Source organism: Mobula hypostoma, chromosome 21 (genome assembly GCF_963921235.1).
Source record: "Mobula hypostoma chromosome 21, sMobHyp1.1, whole genome shotgun sequence".
In the NCBI taxonomy this organism is placed as follows: Eukaryota; Metazoa; Chordata; class Chondrichthyes; order Myliobatiformes; family Myliobatidae; genus Mobula; species Mobula hypostoma.
Genome location: NC_086117.1, coordinates 47,137,334 through 47,155,211, shown reverse-complemented (window position 1 = coordinate 47,155,211; position 17,878 = coordinate 47,137,334).

The window sequence follows — 17,878 nt, the reverse complement described above, 5'->3', positions numbered from 1 at the left end:
AATCAGAGAGACCATAAAATATTGTTATGAATTAATGTGAAGTCATTTCTTTAGAAATTTTATGTCTTAAAGTCTTCAAAAAGTGGTAAACTTATTATTGTCCAAGATAATCTTACAAGTATTTATGTCTTAAATCAATAGTAATGAATGATGTTATTTATGCCAAGACATTAAAAATCGTCTCATATTTAGACTTGATCTTCACTGACTTTTACAGTATGTATTAGGATTAGCTTGGAAGATTTTAGCTCTCCCTCAGGGGTTATCAGGAAGTTGGCATTGAGGACTACCACCATTTAGAACATGTCCTCTTTTCATTACCACCATCAGAGAGGAGGTACAAGAGACTGATGACCGACACTCTGTGTTTTAGGAACAGCTTCTTACCCTCAGCCATCAGATTTCTGGATGGTCCATGGATCCATAAACATTACTTATTTTGCACACTTGTTTCCCCGAGACAGTCTGATGATCACTGACAATTCAACTTATTGAAGAGGCCTGGTGCCATCTGGAACAATGGCCCAATAATACTCCAGGAAAATTATTGCCAAGAAAAAAATTGCTTTTCAGCTTTTTTAAGTAAATCACATCAGTCTTATTGTCCAAAAGTAAGAACAAAATCAGAAAAATGCAGGAAATACTCAGCAAACCAGTCGATCTCTGCAGGGAGAGAAAAAGAGATCAGCTCATTTCTAAGGAAATGCACACAAAATGCTGGGGGGCTTAGCAGGTCAGGCAGCATCTATGGAAAAGGAGTTGATGTTTCGTGCCGAGACCCTTCTTCAGTTCTAATGAAAGGTCATTGACCTGAAGTATTAATTATGTTTTTCTCTCCGCAGATGCCATCTGCTGAGTATTTTCTGTCACATATTGTTTTTGAAATCAGATCCCATGTCTAATAAACACCAGGAAATCTGCAGATGCTGGAAATTCAAGCAACACGCACAAAAAATGCTGGTGGAACGCAGCAGGCCAGGCAGCACCTATTGGAAGAGGTACAGTCGACGTTTCGGGCCGAGACCCTTCGTCAGGACTAACTGAAGGAAGAGCTAGTAAGAGATTTGAAAGTGGGAGGGGGAGGGGGAGATCCAAAATGATAGGAGAAGACAGGAGGGGGAGGGATGGAGCCAAGAGCTGGACAGTTGATTGGCAAAAGGGATACGAGGCAGGAGAAGGGAGAGAATCATTGGAAGGGAAGCCTACGGAGAAAGAAAGAGGGAGGGGAGCCCAGATGATCCTCTCCCTTCTCCAGCCTGGTATCCCTATTGCCAATAAACCTTCCAGCTCGTAGCTCCATCCCTCCCCCTCCTGTCTTCTCCTATCATTTCAGATCTCCCCCGCCCCCTCCCACTTTCAAATCTCTTACTAGCTCTTCTTTCAGTTAGGCCTGACGAAGGGTCTCGGCCCGAAACGTCGACTGTACCTCTTTCCAATAGATGCTGCCTGGCCTGCTGCGTTCCACCAGCATTTTGTGTGTGTCCCATGCTAATATACAGGATGGGGTTGCATTCCGTGTGAGATTGGTCACAGCCGGAAGGTTATAGCAAGTTGCACAGTGAAAAATTTGAGTCAGCTGGTCCTGGAATATGGAGTACAAAACAAACTGCTGAAGGAACTCAGCATTTGAAGGTGTGACTAAAATGGAAATATGGAGTGGTAACATCATCACTGTCATCTTCATCAAGGCTGAGTTACATGGACACCTGGTGAAGACCAACGTGATGGACTCTTGACCTCACAATCTACCTCATCATGATCTTGCACATTATTGTTTACCCGCACTGCACTTCCTCTGTGACTTCATTATTTTTGTTTTACTTTGTACAACTTCAGTGTATGGTGTAATGAATTAGATTAGATTAGATTATGAGGACATGCAGAACTCTTTTATTGTCATTTAATAATGCATGCATTAAGAAATGATACAATATTCCTCCGGTGTGATATCACAGAAACACAGGACAGACCAAGACTGAAAAACTGACAAAAACCACATAATTATAACATACAGTTACAACAGTGCAAGCAATACTGTAACTTGATGAAGAAAAGGCCATGGGCATGGTAAAAAAGTTCAAAGTCTCTCAAAAGTCCCACATCTCATGCAGACAGGAGAAGGAAGAAAACTCTCCCTGCCATGCCCGACCACAGTCCGACTCTGAGTCATCCGAAAACTTCGAGCCTCCGACCAGCCCTTCGACAACGAGCATTGAGCACCATTTTTGTCGAGCGCTTCAACTCCAGTCCCGGCCGCCAGCAGCAGGCAAAGCCAAGGATTTGGGGCCTTCCCTCTGGAGATTCTCAATCGCACAGTAGCAGCAGCAGTGAACCGGGCATTTCAAAAGTTTCTCCAGATGTTCCTCCGTGCTTCTCATGGCTGTCTCCATCAAATCAGAATTGTGCACGGTACCCTATTTAACAAATACGATATCATTTCACCGGAGAGGCTGCGCGCGCTGCGTCACGCTGCCATCTTCTCCTCCCTTTGAAATGATCCATTTGAACAGTCTGCAAGGCAAGAATTCCACTGGATGTCGGGATTACGGACAATAAACAAACTCCAATTCCAATGGGGCACGTCACACAAAAAAATCGTCTCAAATGGAGGGGGGGGCAGGAAAAGAAGTCTGTGGAGTGGCCCCACTGGGATACCAAAGAATAAAGTGTGGAATATGATAGTGTTTATAATGGAACTGAAGAGAGTGGCAAAGGTGAGACATCTGAGGCCATCATATTGATTATGAAAGCAACAAAGAACATGTACATGGACACCATAATTATTCCTGCTTGTTGGCCCAGGACTTGTCCACTATCTCCTGCTTTGGACCATGCCGGTTATAGCAAGGACTAGGCCTCAAGCCGTGGTGTCACCTGTCTACAGCTACCCAAGAGAGAGGCATCAGAGTCGGTGCGCTCCAGCAAAGGTGGTATGGCGTGCCGTCCAAGCTGGGGAGTCGGTGCTGCCCCCTAGTTTTTGCTCAGCAGAAGACAAGCTGTACTATGTTCAACTGAGTTCAATTCAATTTAATCACACTTCTTCTGGTAATCGAACACTGCAATCAATAGGCTGTAGCTTCCCTTTTGGAGCTGAGCTGTTGGGTCTCCCGTACGTCCTGGTATCTTTGTGGTAAGAACTGAAGTCTCGAAAACGCAGCACAGTTGAAACGTGATATGTACGAGCTGATTTGAGGTGGTGGGGCCCGAGTCAGAGAGCAAGAAAGGCAAGGAATCGTGTCGCATTCACCTCAATAATAAGCAAATGCTTTGAGAGGCTGGTCAAGGACTACATCTGCAGCCTGTTCCCCTCCAATTCGCCTGCCGACACAACCAGTTGACAGATGACGCAATAGCCACAGCTCGAAACACCATCCTTACACATCTGGAGAAAAGGGATGCTTATGTGAGAATGCTGTTCTTGGACTACAGTTCAGCATTCAACACCATAATTCCTTCCAGGCTCGACAAGCAGCTTTGAGACCACGGCCTTCATCCTGCCTGTGTAGCTGGATCCTAGACTTCCTGTCAGATTGCCGGCAGGTGGTAAGAGTGAGCTCCTTCACCTCTGCCCTCTGACCCTCAACACAGGTGCCCCTCAGCTGCCTTTACTCTCTATATACCCATGACAGTGTCACCACCCACAACTCCAACCTGCTAATTACATTTGCTGATGCTACTACATTGATTGGCCTAACCTGAAATAATAATGAGGCAGCCTATAAAGAGGAAGTATTCACCCTGACACAGTGGTGTCAAGAAAACAACCTCCCCCTCAATGTCACAAAAACAAAGGAGCTGGTTGTGGACTACAGGAGGAATGGAGACAGTCTAGTCCCTGTTGACATCAATGGAGATGGGGTTGAGAGGGTGAACAGCTTTAACTTCCTCAGCATAAACATCACCAAGGATCTCATGTGGTTGTGTGGTGAAAAAGGCACTACAGCACCTCGATCACCTCAGACTGTTGACGAAGTTTGGTTTAGGCCCCAAAATTCTAAGAACTTTCTATAGGGACATGATGGAGAGCATCCTGACTAGCTGCATCACTGCCTGGTATGGGAACAGTAATTCCCTCAATCACAGCAGAGTGGTACAGACAGCCTAGCGCATCTGTAGATGTGAACATCCCACTATTCAGGACATTTCCAAAGACAGGTGTGTAACAAGGGCCTGAACGATCATTGGAGACGTGACTCAGCCCATCCAGGAAATGGTACTGCAGCATAAAAGCCAGGACCAACAGGCTCCGGGACAGTTTCTTCCACCAGGACATCAGACTGATTAATTCATGCTGACGCAACTGTATTTCTATGTTATATTGACTACCCTGTTGTACATAATACTTATTATAAATTACTATAATTGCAGATTGCATATTTAGACAGCGATGTAACGTAATCTAATCTCATGTATATGAAGGATGTAAGTAATAAAGTCTATTCAGTTTAATTCAATTCTGCTGCAATATTCATGGACTCAGGGTCTTGGACTATATTTTTTTGTGTGACTGCATGTTACCGATATCTTACTATATATGTGGCTCGTATCCTATATGTGTTTTATGTGCCTTGTGCTGTGTGTGACTATTGGTACTGTGTTTTTGCACTTTGGCCCCAGATTAACGCTGTTTTGTTTGGCTGTATTCATAGGCGTTCATGTATGGTTGAATGACAATGAAACAAACTTGACTTTCTCTGTAACACACAGAGAATATTGGAGGAACTCAGCAGGCCAGGCAGCATCTATGGAGGGGAGCAAATAGTCTTTCTCTGCTGAGTTCCTGCAGCATTTTGTGTGTGTTGCTCAAGACTTCCAGCATCTGCAGAATCTTCTCTGTTCTTGCGTGCACTGTGCCACCATCTGCCTCACTACTTCCGCCCACTGGACACTTTGGTGCAGGGGAGGCTGTGACTGATGAGAGAGGCTGTAGGTGTTTGAGGAATGTGATCGTGAGCAGGTCCGGGGCCTGTGATGCTTTGGTTTTGATCGGTGTTGACCAGGCAGCAGCAGCAGCAGTAGGCCAAGCAACTGAGAAAATGTTGAAGCAGTGTTGGGCATAGACCACAAATATCGTCACCCTGAGACACGTTGTACAAAACCATAGGTGCCTGTGCAGACCAGGCTGGAAACTCTGTAAACGTTGCTAGAGTACCTGATCCTATGAGACAGGCACTTGAATTGGGAAGACATAGAATTGTACAGTCGCAATGTGGCCAAGTGGGCTTTGTGTAGATACGTCAGTATGGATGTTCTGGGCATTAGGGTATGTTTCTGTGCTATATGGCTCCATGACTGTCTACAACTTGTTAGACACTAGCGTCAGCCAGAATGTCAACAGTCTAAGTAGCTGGTGTCAGAAGTTGCACTGCGGAGACATCCGTGAGTAGTGTCTTGGTCGTTGATGGAGATGGCCAAGTCTGCTGGACTCACATAAGGATCCCAGGCATGGTGTAAAGTTGCAGCTGGGTTCCACCACAGTCCTGGATTTCACCCACCTAGACTGGGCAACCTTAAGCATCTTCACAGTTGGGCAGCCTTCACCCACCAGCTGTGCTATGCACACCTGGCAGAGTCTGAGAGCTAGACTGGGCGGGTAACTCTGGCACAAGTCACCACTGGCACTCCGGGTTGCTGAGTCTGCTTCAGCCCAGTGACTCGCCGCATGCCAACATTCTGCCCATTGTCAAAGTCGAGCTTCCTTCATCCGCATCAGTACACACGTACTCAGGTGCAACTGGGATGCAGCAGCATCACAAGCACGTTGCATCTCATAAGGAGTATTCACAAGAAAATCATAAAATTATACAGATATACACAATTTTTACAAGAAACAGAATTAGAACAAAAAACAATTAAGTCCATCTACTGCAAAACGATCACTAGTGTTGATGGACTGAGAGGATTTGAATTGTACAGGTTGGTCCAAGACAGAAAGCAACTGTACTTGAACCCAGTGATGTAGGACTTCAGGCTTCTGTATCTCCTTCAATAAAATGGCATGGCCCTGTTAGTGAAGTGTGGAGACCTGATCTAGCGCACAGACTCAGCTACAGTGCTCTCTTGTGGCTCATCGTCCTAAGTCTGGGATAGTGGGGTTGCATGGGTCCTGGAATCAGAGAGATGCAGGTCTTGTTATATTGGCAAGGGAGAGGTAGGCGAGAGGGGGTGTTCCAAATCTGAGCAGAAAAGTGTGTATCAGACGGGAGGAATAGGCTATGGGAAAGAAGATCCTAATACATTAAAAGTTATTGAAGCCTTCAATAACTTTTACTGCTCTTCTGAAATAGAAAAACAGAACATTTTAGAAACTTCCAGGTGATCAGGCAAAGAACTGAGGAGAGAGAAACAGAATTTCTGGTCAATGAGCTCCTGTCTGAGGGTATAACCTTTCACCCTCACTCCATCCACCCCGTGACCTGCTGCAATACACAGCTGCCAAGTGGCTCTTCCTCCACCCTAATCCCGAGACAAGGACGGGAGTGTTTCCAAATGTGTCCAAGTTTGCCTGTTTGATACGAGTTAACATGGGGTGGAAGGGTGTTTTTAGATTTCAGGATATTTCACTGCAAGGTGGCAGTAGTGTTAGCAATAGATTGTTTTTGGTTGAGTGACAGGTGTCTGTTAGAATGGGGTAGTGTGTGATTTGTTAACCTTGGAACCTGGTCCACCAAAGCCAATCTTGCCCCTGAAGTTGATGTATGAAATTGTCAAATGCCTTCCAGCAGAGGTGTCAGTGTTGGCACTGACAACATCCCCCCCTCCCATCCCTCACCCCCCAGACACCTCCACTTATTGCTTCCATTTGAGGATTCATTGGGCTCCTGACTGTACAAGCCTTAGCTGAGAATGCGCTGGTCAGCACCAGGGTGGTGGTGTATCTGAGCTTGGCTGTGGCATCCCTATTTCACTGGCGTTGTCTCCCAGAAGAATGGTGGTACCCAATGCACACCTCTCCTGTGGGCAAGTACGCGATGAAATGGGTCCTATTAATTTCAGCTGTCAAGTCCCGTTCCTGAAGTTATTTACAATTGGTTCACGACTTGCACGGTGAATGTTAGGACACTGAGGTGTGTGGTGGAACAGAGGGATCTGGGAATACAGATCCACAATTCTTTAAAAGTGGCATCACAGGTAGATAGGGTCAGAAAGAGATCTTTTGGCTCATTGGCCTTCATAAATTAGGAGTTAGGATGCTATGCTGAAGTTGGTGAGGCTGAATTTGGAGCATTGTGCACAGTTCTGTTCATCTCCCTACAGGAAAGATATCAATAAGTTTGAAAGAATACAGAGAAAGTTTACAAGGATGTTGCTGGGACTTGAGGACCAGAGTTACACGGAAAGATGGAATAGGTTAGGACATTTTTCCCTGGAGTGCAGGAGAATGAGGGGAGATTTGATAGAGGTATACAAAATTATAAAGAGGTATAGATAGAATGAATACTTGCAGGCGTTATCCCCTTAGGTTGCATGAGATGAGAACTAGATGTCATAGGTTTAGGGTGAGTGAAGTATTTAAGGGGAATCTGAGGTAGAACTTCATCAGAGGGTTGTGTGAGTGTGGAACAAGCTTCTAGTGGAAGTAGTAGATGCAGGTTCACTGTAACATTTAGATAGGTACATGGGTGAGAGGAGTATGGAGAACAATAGTCGGGTGCAGGTCGATGGAACTAGATAGAAGATCAGGTTGGCATGGAATAGATGGCCGAATAGCCTGTTTCTCTGCTGTACTGCTCTATGCCTCTATGACAACTTTCCACTAATGGCAAAAACTCTCAGATGGGAAGCTCTTAATTAGTTGATTTGTTGGATGAGATCTGGAACCAAAACCTTGTGTGAACTTGAGTAGAATAAACTGCAAAAAACACCATATTTGCATGCAGAGTTGAATTTTTTGGGTAATTACTCAATACAGTGTGTCAAAATGCCAAATTATAAGTTGATCCAAGTCGTTTAAACTGGCACAATATTTATTCAAGCTAACCATTAAATAGCTGTTGGTTTTACGCTGAAATCGTTTGCACTGGCAGCACCTCACAGGAGAGCTGAAGATGTCTGGCCTGTTGATGAGAAATGCTGAAAGAAGTTTGGAGCTGAATGACTGGAACTTGAAATGGTGCTGAAACTTCAGTACATTTCACAGCACTGAATAACATCTTCACTATGGTTGTTAATGGCTGCAGATCTTTCGTAGGAAAGGCACCACCCATTGCCTTGGCAGATTCCGAGTATTTGAAGAAGATATTTGAATTCTGAATTCTTTGTTTGTACTTCTTTTTCCAGCAGCTCATTTGACGAGTGTCAGGTCTGTTCCTGCTGACAGCTCCCAGCCTGCATATGCAGGCACCTTCCAGTCTCCACCCAGATAAAGGATTCATCTGCCACTCGTTCCAGACCCATCACCTGCAGCTTAGTTAACCCCGGAACTATTTAATATCTATAGTGAGATGAATCTCAGAGAAATAGAAGACCTAGATGGGATAAAAATTGGAGGTGTTAACATCAACAATATAAGATATGCAGACGATACCACCTTAATAGCAAGTGCTGCTGAAGACCTACAAATCCTCCTAGACAAAGTAGTACAAACAAGTGCAGATTTTGGTCTAACCATCAACTGTAGAAAAAACCAAATGTATGGTGACATCAAAAGAACAGGATACCCCCAACTTCCAATTGTACATCGGTAACCAAGAGATTGAACAAAAGACCAGCTTTAATTACCTTCAATTACCTTTAATTACCAGCTTTATATCACAAGATGCTAGAAGTAAAGTAGAAATAATAAGAATTGCCATTGCCAAAACCAACTTGCAAAAAATGAAAACTATTTTTACCAAAAGACACATTTCTATGACAACAAGGATTAGGCTACTAAAATGTTACATCTGGTCTATCTTGCTGAATGCTTCCGAAACTTGGACTATAACACCAGAACTCCAAAGAAACTTAGAAGCGACAGAAATGTGGTTTCTTAGAAGAATGCTGAAAATACCATATAGAGATAGAGTAGCTAATGAGACAGTACTCTGATGTGCCCATATAAAAAGATCTTTAATGAGAACATTAAGTGAGAGGAAACTTAAATTCCTGAGCCATGTCATCAAAAAGGGAGAAATAGAATGCCTTACATTACAAGGCTGTATGCCTGGGAAATGCTGAAGAGGAAGGCAAAGAAAAAAAAAATATGGACACTGTGAAAGAAATAACAGATCTAAATGTGCAAGATATCATTGATGCTGCGAGGGATCATTCAATGTGGAGAGCCATGATCGCCCAAGCGTGTAACAGTCAAGGAACATGAAGAAGAGGAAAGTTCTACCTCTAAGTAAGAATTGGAATTTAATTCTAAGCAAGGTGGGAGAGCGGAAACCTGATTGGTTAGTCCTCATCCAATCAGGAGGGATTGATGACGGGGGTATAAATACCACCAGGCTAGACATACCCCAGGCATCATCCCTGACGAAGATGGCAGAGATGGTCATTGAAATATCAGTTATAATCGATGCCTGTTTCTGGTTGGAAGCCCAAGAAGTTTATTCAACTATTCCAACGGATTTAAACAACTAAATTAAGAAAATACATTTTAGAAACTGAAATTTTTGCCTTGTAAAAGATGTCTACGAACATAAACTACAAAAACTTGTATTTAGATTACAAAAATCTTGAAAGTATCAGTCAAAAATATTGAATTGGATTTGGAGAAGGATCTAGTGCTTTCCTGGTGTATATGATGCATAAACTCTTCTTGGGCTTCCAGCCGGGCCTAGGTGTCAATTTTAACCAATGTTTTGATGACAAACTCCAGCATTTCCATCAGGGATGATGCCTAGGCATATGCAGTCTGGTTGTGTACTGTATCTACTCAACTCCTGTCGTCCATCCCTCCTGATTGGTTCGTCCTCAACCAATCAGATTTCGGCTGTCCCACCTTGTTTAAAATAGTATTCGAGTTCTTAATTAGAGTGAGATTTGCATCTTTGTTGAAATTCTTATTCTCTAGTCTAATATCAATGGCTTTCTTCACCAGGTGGTGATATATTTTATGTAAAGGTATTACTGCTTTAACACAAGGGAAGGTCACGGAATTTCTTTCAGGAATTCCCAGCTGTCAGGTCACTTGAATGAGGTTCAAAAACTCAATGAACACAACTACAAGAATGTCTGTCAAAGATCAAACTGCTTTCACAGCCAATTAGATCCTGCTGAGGAGAAGACAATAGCAATCCCAGCCACCTTTAAAGTTATCAATTAGAATATGAAAAGTGACTTGCACATTTCACAGCCCAAAGTAGCCGGTGGCAATTGGCAACATTTTTAAAAAGTTAACTTACTCTCATGAGCTGTGGTAGTTGTGGAGGTGTTCATGATAAAGCTAAGGCCAATGTTTCACTGCCATGTTAAAATAATTCACATTTTTCAACATTGTTTTCAGTGGTTCCAATGTGAGCAGGAAAGGCAGGGGTGTTTTCCCTTTCCCAAGATTTCTGAATGGACGGGAGCGTAATGCTGAAGAAATTGGATCTCATTCTTCTTCCCTCCCATTCTCCCATTTAATTTGCTGCATCACTTCGTGCTCAGGATGTCCTCTCCTACTTTACACAAGAAGAGAGTCGAGTAATGCAATGAACATGCAGGTAGTAAATGTGGGACCACACTGATCCCCTCCAAAGGGAAGAAATCTCAAACAAGCACGAAAGATTCTGCATATACTGGAAATCCAGAGCAACACACAACTCACAGCTAGTTATAGAGCAATGAGTGAGACTTGCTTGCAGGAGGGGCAGGACTGGCAACTCAGTATTCCGGGGTTCTGTTGATTTAGACGTGACAGAGTGGGAGTGTTTAAAGGGGGAGGGATGGTGTTACTGGTCAGGGAGAATGTCACACCAGTGCTCAGTCAGGACAAACTGCAGAACTCATCCAGTGAGGCTTTCTGGGTGGAATGAGAAATAAGAAAGATATAACCATGTTAATGGGGCTATATTAAAGACCACCCAACAGTCCATGGGATTTAGAGGAACAAATTTGTAGAGAGATTGCAGACTGTTGTAAGAAACATAAAGCTCTTATCGGAGGTGAATTTAACTTTCTACTGGGACTCCCATACTGTAAAAGGGCTGGATAGGAAAGAGTGTATTAAATGTGTTCAGGAAAGTTTCCTTCATCAGTACATAGAGGTCCCAATGAGAGGGAATGCAATTCGAGATCTCCTATTGTTGCATAACGGCAACAATGAATATCAATCGAGACAGGTTATACAAAAACAACCAAACATTTATTAAACATGGATAGACAATAAAAAAAACGAAAACTTTAACCGGAAGTTAACCGCTAATGCAGCTGTTCAACAACTCGTCACTTGGCACTGGTTCTTAAAGCGTTAAATGTGGAAACAGTTCTTAAAGCGGTAAAGTCAGATATAGTTCTTAAAATGGTAAATTCAAAAGTCCAACAGATTTATATGTTCAATTGGGAGAGACTTCTCTGGAGAAGGATTTCTTCATAGACGTGACTTTCCTGCTGGTTCTGTCCAAACGATTCATGATGCAGGAAATAAACAGTTCAAAACAACTGACCTTAATTTCTTTTAGAGAGCAAACCTTGCATGAACTCTTTTCTCTTTTGGCAAGAGTTATCTTCGATGCAGGTCGCTACTCCTTCAACGAAGACTCAATAAGGTCAATCATTTGTTAAACTGCCGAACGAAACAGACTCCTCTCAATCCTTTGGGTCCTGTACTTCGATGAAGTCTTCACTCTTCTGTACTACTGTTGGAATGAGGTACATCAACACATCTAGCAAAAATTTCCAGTCCAACACTATTGTACCTTGCAACAGAACGTACAACAGTTTTAAAAATGAAACTGCATCATAAAAACAAATACGCAACAGAAACGGAGACACAGTACGTTCTAGCTGGAAATCTAAAAACTAAAAACTAACTGCGTCATGGGGGGGTCTTCCCATATATACCCATGGTGCACATGTCATCACGTGACCTCACATCAGCGGGAAAATTACATCAGGTGACCTCCAAAAGACCATTACATCATCCTCATAAAAAAAATCACAGATCTCCTTGAGGTATGTAACACTATTAGGGAATGAAAAAGGGCAGGTGACAGAAGTTTGTGCAGGGGAACATGTTGCATCTTGTTATCATAAGGACATTGGTTTGAAGATATTTATGGGGAAGGATAGATCTGGTCCTTAGGTTAAGATTCTAAATTGGAGTAAGGTCACTTTTGATGATGTAAGAAAGGTGGAACAAAAGGAACTGGGAATACAGGTCCATAATTCATTGAAAGTACAAGTGCGGATTGTGACAGGCTGGGGCAAAGGTGTACTTGGTTATTGGGAGGCCTTCAAAAGTGAAATTTTGAGTTTACAAAGCTTGTATGTGTATATCAGAATAAAAGGTTAAAATATCAGGTTTAGGGAACCTTGGTTTCGAGAGATATTGAGTTCCTGGTTAAGAAAACTAAACAGGTGTTTAGCAGGTATAGGCAGAGAAGAAAAATGAAGTATTTATCGCGTACAAGGAATAAAAGAGAATACTAAAAGAAATCAGGAGGGCTAAAAGAAGGCATGAGGTGGCCCTAACAGATGAGGTGAAGGAGAATCCTAAGGAATTCTAGATATGTTAAGAGCAAAAGAATTATGAAGGACAAAATTGATCCTTTGGAAGATCAGAATTGCAATCCGTGCATGGAGCCAAAAGAAATGACAGAGACTCTATATGAATTGTTTGCATCTGTATTTACTTAGGAGATGGATATGGAGCATATAGACGTGAGGCAAAGTATTGAGGTCATGGACCCTATACAAATTGCAGAGGAGGAGGTCTTTACCGTCTTGAGGCAAATAAATCCCAAAGGCTTTACAAGGTGTTTCCATGGAACCTGTGGGTGCAGAAACTGCAAGGGCATTAGCAGAGATATTTAAATCATCCTTAGCAACAGGTAAGGGTCTGGAGGATTGGAAGATAGCTGTTGTTCCAGTGTTTAAGAAAGGCCCTTAAAAATAAACAAGGAAATTATAGGCCAGTGAGCCTGACATCAGTTGTGGGAAAGCTATTGGAAGGTATTCTGACAGTCCTGATATGAGTATTTAGATAGACATGGACTGTTGCAAGGTAGGCGTTAATGGCGGACCCAAATGCAAGACACAGATACTGAAGTACTAGGAACAGGACTAGGTTTATTGAGATAGCAAGGTGAGTCAGGAAGAAATGACACTGGACGTTGACACAGGCTCTGGACGAGACTAGGACTCAGGGCCTGGGCAAGGACTTGGACTAGAAACACGAGACCCGGACGGCGAACTAGGAACGAGGAGCCTGGACTAGGAACATGGAACTCTGGAACCAGAGCCTGGACAACGACCGGGAGCCTGGGTCTTGGTTGGGACTCGGAACCTGCGTCTTGACTCGAAACCGGAACCCAGGTCTAGGCTAGGACTCGGGACTAGGATCTTGGCAAGGACAGGATGTTGCTACAGGACAGGATGAGGTGCCCCAGCACAGGACAAGGAACCCCTGAGCTGGGCGAGGGACCAGAACTGAATGAGGACACGAAGCTCAAGCTTGGACAGGGCTGGAACATGGCGCCTGGACTTGGTCTTGGAACACGGGAACACAGAGTCTTGGACTTGAGCACAGGAACACGGAACACAGAGTCAGGACCCCTCCTTGGGAACAGGACCTAGGGCCAGGACTCTTCTTTGACACGGACAGTAAACACGGGACACAAAGAGATAGCTCCAAACTCAACAACAGATAGATAGTTCCTTATCTTGACATGGCAAGGCTCCAGTCTCACTCCGGCGGTTGAACTTGATAGTCATAGTCATAGTCATACTTTATTGATCCCAGGGGAAATTGGTTTTCGTTACAGTTGCACCATAAATAATAAATAGCAATAGAACCATAATAGTTTAATAGTAATATGTAAGTTATGCCAGTAAATTATGAAGTAAGTCCAGGACCAGCCTATTGGCTCAGGGTGTCTGACCCTCCAAGGGAGGAGTTGTAAAGTTTGATGGCCACAGGCAGGAATGACTTCCTACGACGCTCTGTGCTGCATCTCGGTGGAATGAGTCTCTGGCTGAATGTACTCCTGTGCCCACCCAGTACATTATGTAGTGGATGGGAAACATTGTCCAAGATGGCATGCAACTTAGACAGCATCCTCTTTTCAGACAGCACTGTGAGAGAGTCCAGTTCCATCCCCACAACATCACTGGCCTTACGAATGAGTTTGTTGATTCTGTTGGTGTCTGTTACCCTCAGCCTGCTGCCCCATGATGGGGATGCAGACGAAGGTGGCGGGTGAGGTTTCAGTGAGGATTCGGATGGGAGGGGAGAGGGAGCGAGAGAGAGAGTAAAGAGTCCAATGACCAATCCCTGGTTTGCAGAGGTATTTATGTGCCAGCCGGAAACGAGAATCAGGTGCCTCAAGGGAACCCGGGAAAACCGGAAAACCGGGAATAAGGATCGATGGACCGGAATGTGGATTTCATGGACCACACCATGACATAGCCAGGTTAGGGATAGTCAACATGGCTTTATGCATTGTAGGTCATGTCTATCCAATCTTAAAGTTTTTGGGGGATGTTACCAGGAAAGTTGATGAAGGAATCAATGAAGTAGATGTTGCCTACATGGAGTTTGGCAATGCATTTGACAAGGCCCACGTTGGAGCTTGGTCAAGAAGGTTCAGTCGCTCGGCATTCAAGATGAGGTAGTCAATTGGATTGGTGGGAGAAACTAGAGAGTGGTAGTAGAGGATCACCTCTCTGACTGGAGGCCTATGACTGGTGGTGTGCCGTAGGGATCGGAGCTGGGTCCTTTGTTCTTTGTCATATATACCAATGATCTTGATGATAACATGGTTAACTGGATCAGGATATTTGCAGATGACACCCAAAATTATAGGTGTAATGGACAGCTAGGAAGACCATCATAGCTTGTAGTGGGAACTGGACCAGCTGGGAAAATGTGCTGAAAAATGGCAAATGGAATTTAATACAGACAGTTGCGAGGTGTTGCACTTCGGTAGGACCAACCAGAGTAGGACTTGCACAGTGAGTGGTAGGGCAGTGAGGAGTGCAGTTGAACAAAGGAATCTGGGAATACAGGTACATAATTCATTGAAAGCAGCGTCACAGGCAGAAAGGGTCATAAAGAAAGTGCAGTAGGTTCATTAGCCTTCATAAATCAATGTATTGAGTACAGAAGATGGAATGTTATGTTGAAGTTGCATGATATGTTGATGAGGCCTAATTTGGAGTATTTTATGCAGTTTTTGTCACTGACTTATAGTAAAGATGTAAATTAGTTTGAAAGAGTACAGAGAAGATTTACAAGGATGTTGCTGAGACTAGAAGACCTGTGTTATAAGGAAAGATTGAATAAGTTAAGACTTTATTCCTTGGAACATAGAAGATTGAGGAGAGATTTGAGAGGTGTACAATGTTATTTGAGGCATAGATAAGGTAAATACAAGCAGGCTTTTTCCTCTGAGGTTGGATGGGACTACAACTAGAGGTCATGGCTTAAGGGCGAAAGTTGAAAAATTTAAGGGGAATATGAGGGGAAACTTCTTCACTCAGGGTTGTGAGAGTGGAATGAGCTGCCAGTGCAAATGGTGTGTGCAAGCCCAATTTCAATATTTAAGAGGTTTAGATGGGTACATGGACGGCAGGGTTATGGAGAGCTATAGTGTGGGTGCAAGTTGATGGGAGTGGGCAGTTTAACTTGTCAGCAGGGAATAGATGGACTGAAGGGCCTGTTTCTGTGCTGCACTTTTCTATGAATGGAGTAACAGAGAGATAAAGCATGGGTGGGCTCTTCGGCCCGTCAACTCCGTGCCAACCATCAAACTCCCATTGTTACACTGACCCTGCACCATTCTGAATACATTCCCATCACCTCTCCCCAGATTCTTCCCACCTACGCATAAGGGGCAGTTTACTGTGGCCGATTAACCCACCAAGCACACGTGGGAGGTAACCGGAGCACCTGGAGAAAACCCACCCACTTACTAGGAGGTGCACACTCTACACGGACAGCACTGAAGGTCAGGTTTGAATCCACTTCTCTGGAACTGTGAGTTGTCAGCTCTACTGGCTGCAAAGCTGTGCTCCCCTGGAGGCCAGTTGTTTCTGTAAAGTATTTCCATCATTGCTATTCCTCGCTATCATCTGCTTTAAGGCTTTGTTGGAACCCTTTTTCTATTTTTTAACATTTTGGACAGAAAATACATGAGCTGTTTCAGCATTTATTGCAACATTGTGCTTTTCTTGTTTCATTACTACCATCAGGGATGAGGTACTGGGGCCTCCTCAAGGCTTCTTCCCATCGTCCATCAGGTTTCTGAATGATCCGTGAATCCATGAGCACTGCTTCACCATTTTGCTCGGTTTATTTCTTTTATATATTTTTATTGTAATTTATAGTAATTTTGTTGCACTGTACTGCTGCAGCAAAACAACAAATTCCACAATGTGTATCAGTGATAATAAACCTGATTCAGAGATGATCATAGTGCCCATGTTCATGACTATGTCTGTCTCCTTTAACAATATATCCAATCTGTCGAGAGTCAGGTGATCAAATTAAACCAACGCATAGCAACTCACCTTTGTTCACAACATATCTGATGCACGTGCCTGTCATATTTCTATATTCTCCTTAAGATTTGATCCCATAACTTGATCTTTCTCCTATACCTAGTGGCAGAACTTCAGCTGGTTCAGTCTTAATCCAATCACAGCCTTTTCATCACTGCTCTCTCCCTCTTTAAAATCTTTCTCAAAATCCAGATGGTCAATCCTACATAAATTTATCTCCACAACTCCCAGAAAATGCCTTTCAACCTTTTTTTTATTGTGAATCCTTGTTACCCACATCCACATGACTTTCTGTGAGTACCTTTTGATGTGCATGTTGAAAGACCTAGCAACAAATCATAGGTTTATATCCCTATATATTGTTTGAGTGTTAAACACGAGCAATTTTGCGATGCTGTAAATCTTGAGCAACACTCACAATATGCTGGAGGAACTCAGCAAGTCAGGCAGCTTCTGCGGAGGCCAATAAGCAGTTGATGCATTGGGCTGTGGCCCTTCATCTGGATTGCTTGAACACGTTAAGAACTGTAAGGCACAGAAAGTCTGAGGGGAATTATAGGATAAGTGTAGCAGCCAGTAAGTACAAATGGGAATCACCCTTCAAAAATATCCTGTTAGTTTTGTAACCTCCAGGGGTACATTCGGGATACAGAAACTGGGCATGAGACATTCTGATTCTGCACAATTGCAACCATGTAGAGGCAGACATTATGAATATTTATATTAATTAACCTCATTAAGTCTCCCAAGATAAAATCAGGAAAGGTATTAAGTGAGAAAAAAAACATGCAACGGGAAGAACTCGGTCTTGTCCCGAAATGTTGACTCTGATCTTTCCTCCACAGAATGCCGCCTGATCCTTGGGTACTTCCTGTTAGCTCCTGATTCCAGCATTTGAGATTCTTGTGTCTTCAAGGTATTAAGTGGCCATGTACTTATCAGCGAATAGTTAAGGATTTATTTCTGCCATTTGTTTTGTCAATTAATATTCTGGCTGTTTGTATACAGGGCAGCTGTCCCTCAACACTGTAATAAAATAATGTCTGGGGTTATATTTTTTGAACTCGCTGGAGTATCCATAGGTTTATTCAAAATGGTCCTGTCAGTTGGGATGTGCTGGAAATATAAAAATATGTAGCTCTACAAAGTTATCATCTACACTAAAAATATTGAAATTCAATAGGTAATTATAATCATTGAAACTGTATTTGATCACCTATTACTCTATCTTTGTGTTTAATAAGTA